This window comes from Salvia hispanica, chromosome 3 (assembly GCF_023119035.1).
Source record: "Salvia hispanica cultivar TCC Black 2014 chromosome 3, UniMelb_Shisp_WGS_1.0, whole genome shotgun sequence".
NCBI lineage: Eukaryota > Viridiplantae > Streptophyta > Magnoliopsida > Lamiales > Lamiaceae > Salvia > Salvia hispanica.
In genome coordinates, this window is record NC_062967.1 from 20,972,717 (window position 1) to 20,977,904 (window position 5,188).

The 5,188-nt window shown below is 44.9% G+C and overlaps 1 non-coding gene across 1 annotated transcript; it reads right to left on the reverse strand.

Moving 5' to 3' along the window:
• Nucleotides 1–1,125: 1,125 nt before the first annotated feature.
• On the reverse strand, nucleotides 1,126–1,232 carry LOC125217175. The gene has a single exon (XR_007175594.1). It is a non-coding gene; the product is annotated as a small nucleolar RNA R71 (small nucleolar RNA).
• Between the last annotated feature and the right edge of the window lie 3,956 nt (nucleotides 1,233–5,188).

The window sequence follows — 5,188 nt, forward strand, 5'->3', positions numbered from 1 at the left end:
AAGACTTTTCAAGGGTCTTAGGAGCTTTTTGGAGTTACGTGTTACGATTGACAACCCTAACTTTGTAATCAACGTTTGTATCGCATGAGCATAAGCTAGGATACTCGTCCTTTCAAAGTATAAATTGTGCTAGGGTATTGTAGTTGGAATTTTTTATAACCATAACTGTGAACACACATCCCTGGGATTCCCTTATCTCTATCGTCTTTCTCCCTGTTTTATTTGCTCTTAGTTGTTTTATGCTCTTTATTGTTATTAGTTTTTCAAAAGTTTTTCAAAACCTACTTGCTTTGTAGAGGATAGACACTTTGTGTTTGCCTTCCCCGTGTTCGATATCCGGTACTAACCTTTAGCTATACTATATATACTCTGTATACTTGCAGGTTTATTTAGTGCTAATAAAAAGTGCATCAAGTTTTTGGCGCTGTTGCCGGGAAGACAGTTCACTTTGGAGTGATATCTTTAAACGGATAATTTTGCTACTTTGGAGTTTAATTGCTTTCAGTTTTTATTTTAGTTCTTTAATTTGTTTTTGTTTTAGATTCTTGCAGGTTTTGTATGCGAACGCGCTCTGGGAAGGGCAGCCTAGAACCGCTCGATTTAGAACTTGAAAGAACTCGTAGGAAAATAGGAAGTGAAAAAGGATCAGGAACAATGGGTGACCGAACAGACATCGAAAAGCTACAAGAAATTGTGAAGTTGCTGATGGATGAGAGAGAAGCGGAAAGGGCAGCCCGCGAGGCTTTGGAGAAGAAGAATCAGGAAATACAATCCATGATGAACATGTTCAATCATGGGAATATGATTACCTTTCCCGAAGGACCTCGTATTGACGCTAACAATTTTGAGTTACGCATGCCCCTTATTCAAAGGGTCGAGCAAACTCCTTTTGCTGGTATGGCTACAGGGGATGCCAATCGCCATCTCTCCAAATTTGTGGAGATCTCAAACACTCTCAAATTGAACGGTGTCGATGATGATGCCATAAGGGTAAGACTCTTCCCCTTTTCATTAACTGATTCTGCTAAGGAGTGGTTTGAATGCATGCCCAGAGAATAGGTCTCCACATAGAAGGACATTGTAGCTGCCTTCCTCGACAAGTACTATCTGCCGGGCACAATTTTGAAGCTCAAAAGCGAGATCTTCCAGTTCATCCAAGGCCATGACGAGCCCTTCTATGAGGCGTTTGCACGTTTCAAAGCTCTTCTCCGGAAATGCCCTAACCATGGTTTCACCGTAGACCATCAGATAGGAATTCTCTATAATGGGTTTAACGAGAAGATTTGTGCTATGCTTGATTCAGGTGCAAATGGAGGATTCTTAAGGAAGTCAGGTGATGAAGCTATGGCAGTGATAGAGGAATTCGCCACTAACAGCAGGGGGTGGTTGAAAGAAAGGCATAGCATGAAAATGATAGCTGCAATTGAAGAAGTCGAGGAAAGTTCTTTTGCGAAGGAATTGGCCGAGCTAAGAGTTAGGGTGGACCAAATGGATACATCAAGGAAGGAGGACCCGATTCCACCGACCTCCATCATAGCGGTCTCTAAACCCGAAACTCCTGCCCCGATAGTGAAAGAAATCAACTACATGCAAGGAGGCGGTTCCAACAGAAATTACAACAATAATTATCACCCTAATCAGGGGGGCGGTAATTTCAATAATTATAATGGAAACCGACCTCATCCTAATCTCTCTTATTCTAACAATAATTACTTGCAACCCCCCGCAGGATTTAATGTTAGCAAGGGAGGAGTAGTTGAGACAACCAAGAACGAGGAAAACTATGACCAAGGGATCACAAGGATCTTGGAAGTAATCACGCAAGACAGGAAGGTTAATGACACCAAGATCGAAGTGGTTGAAGCTAGAATAAACAACCTCGAGCAGGGAATGAACACGATCTCAACTGCCATAGCCAACATCAACACTCAAATGGAGCAAATCCAAAAGAAGTTGGATGAGGATAGGGCAAAGGCAACCGCACGAGTGGATGACATCAATAAGAAGCGGGCGGCAAAGCAGAAAACTAGGGACTGCCCAGCCGCCGGCGAACCGCCGCAACCATTGCAGCGGGCCGCCGCTGAAGCACCGAATGGATTTTGCCCAGCCGCCGGCTGACCGCCGCACACGCCACGACGGGCTGCCACAGACAAGGCAGATGCACCCACTCAGCAAGGACTCGTGCGGCACAATGGGATTGTGCTACCTTTTTAACCAAAGAGGAAGTTTAAGCTCGAAGAGCAGTTCAAACATTTTTTGAACATGTTTTGTAAGGTTCATACTAACATTCCTCTAGTTGAATCGTTGCAGGAAATACCTAAATATGCGAAGCTACTAAGGGAGGCGGTGATGAGGAAGAGAAAGCCGACAAAAGCCGACCTTAAGCTACCAGATCATAGCAGCGAGATCATCCAAAAGGAAACGCAGTGAAACAGAGAGATCTTCCATCAATCTCATGCCACTGAAGTATTACGAAAAGCTCAACATTGGGCCACTCAAAACTTCAGACATAACACTCAGGTTGGCCTATAACTCGTCCATAAAAACTGTTGGTATGATTGAGGATGTCTTAGTAAAAGTCGATGATTTCATTTTCCCCGCCGATTTTATTGTGTTTGACATGAAAGTAGACAAGAACGTCCCTCTAATCTTAGGGTGAGATTTTCTTGCTACTTGCAAAGCTTTGATTGATGTAGGTCATGGTGAGATCACAATTAGCGATAACTATAGCCAATCCACCTATAAGATCGAAAGCGAGATGCTCAAGTTTGAGGAAGCAAAGCGGGCAAAGATGGAACGGCAATGTAGGGCAATCATGGCCACGGATTTGACCAAACCCCAAGACCCCTTTGAAGTAGAGGATCATACTACCTCCACCATCTACATTGCAAAAGAGGTAAGACGTTCTCCCAAAAAGGACGATACTAATCCCTCCACCTCTATCCCACGGATTTGACCAAACCCCAAAAAGGACGATACTAATCCCAAAGAGTACCCCGAGATTTATGTTATCAAAACAAATAAGGGGAAATACAAGTGGTGGAAGAAGCAAGGGACCAAGTTGTTCCCTATGCCCATTTTCAACACTCGGGTCGCTGATCCGCCCAATTAGTGGGCCACTTCAAGTCGAGCTAACGACTAAAAACAAAAGCGCTTGTTGGGAGGCAACCCAATTTTTTTTTTAATTTTGTTATTTTCTTTATTTTCGTTCTGTGTTTTTTTTTTTTAAATTAATTTAACGCGTGGCGGTCACCGTACTTATCACGGCAGTCGCCACACGTGTTTTCACATGTACAGGATAGGTCGGGCTTAGGGAAGGCTTAGGGCGGGCCGGAGGAACCGCTGAACGGGCCGCGGCGGCCCGCCAGGAATCGCTGTTTTAAACGCCCGTGCGGCGGCCCGCCGCGCAGTCCAGAGACAGGAATGCAGTTTAAAAGCTAAGTTTTCCATTCTTTTTCCCATTCCTTCTCAAATTCCTTCCTTGCACACTACCCCCACCTTTATAAATCACCAATTTCACACACCCACACTATCATTCTCTCAATTCTCTCCAAGTTTAGAGTTCTTCTTCCCCAATTCTCAATCAACACAAGGTACGGATCCTAACTAAATTTCTGAGTTTTGTTTTACTTCTTCCATGGATTTAAGCATGTTTTGGATGAATTGTTCGGTGAAAACTCTTATTTTACGATGGGGGATGATTGTGTATGCTTATTTGTGGATTTCCATGGTGATATTGTGTTTTGGTGATAGTTTTGAAGCTTTGTGAATAGTGATTTCTTCTTGTTTATACTTGTTCTTATGTTGCAATCATGTTCGTAGCATTGTCAGGCTATTATTATTTCCATGAATTGCAATACTTGAGTATCCTATAGAGATTGTTGATATGTATTGAATTATTGTTGATACGTCTCTGCATGGGGGATGAATTCACGTTGGGGGATGGATTTGTGTTTCCTAGTTTGGATGTTTATGTTCTACATGTTTCCATGCTACCATCTAGGAAGTTTTGTACACCTAAGCTTGCACTTACATGTTGATTCTTTGGTATTGCTTATAAGAGTGCAAGTTTGGGGGAACCTTTGATTTCCCATTGTTGGTATACTTTTTAAGTGTTGTACTTTTCGTTTGTAGGAAAAAGAGATCAAAGAGAAAGCCCGAGAACGCGAAGAACTATGGCATTAGCCTTGCCTCGGCGTGAGAGACGACGCCCTCAAGGTACCCCCACGATTTCCCTCTTCAAACTTTGGGGATCGCGGAGGACTTTTGGGCGTTGTGTGATGTAGGTGACGGGAACGGCATTCGATACATGTTCGAGAGGAAGTGGCCGTCGTTTAGGAAGTATACTCTCGAGTTCCTAAGCTCGTTGAAGGTCACAAAGGATCGCCGGCAAAACATCCCGCTTAACATCGATTTCCGCCTAGGCAACCGATGGCACTCGCTCACCATGGAGGATCTTTGTGCAATCTTCCATTGCTTCGACCCCAACCCCGAGACCGACAATGATTATGACTTTGATGAGGTTTGGGGTGCGATGACAATGAGCATGAGCACGCCGTGGGCTACGCCAAGTCTTCTTCAATCCGCAACCCGGTTTTGCGGTACCTCCACAGAGACATGACCCAACTTATGTTTGCTAGGGTCGACAGGGGAAGTGTCTCCCAAACGGAGTTGAATGTGATTTGGTGCCTCCTCAACAAGAAGGGATTCGACTATGGAACCCTTTTTACTATCTATGTGGACCGGATCACGAAGAAGGATGGCGGCGTTATATGTTGTGGTGGTTTGATCACGGCAATCGCCGAGCATTTGGAGGTGTCTTTCGCGGGTTTGACGGAAGATGGCGGGGAGCGCTTCATCACCTATGAGGTGCTATTTTCAGTGGGGCTCTTGAAGACCGACTATTGGGGGCAAGGATTTTTCCTACAAGTAGCGGGGGATCACTTCCCCGTTCCCATCCCTAAGTTGACTAAGGTCGACGTTTGGGCAAACCAAGTTAATTGGAAGCTCAACACCCCGCCGCACCGAAGAGCCATTGAGGCTAACCCCATCAACGGAGAGTTTAGGAAGAGGAACATCCCGGCTCGCATCCCCATCTTTGAGGCCGATGAGGACTCCGCCTTCGATGCTATCGATCACTACACCGAAGAAGGGGAGCACTCACACACCCAAGAGGCTCAAGTGTCGC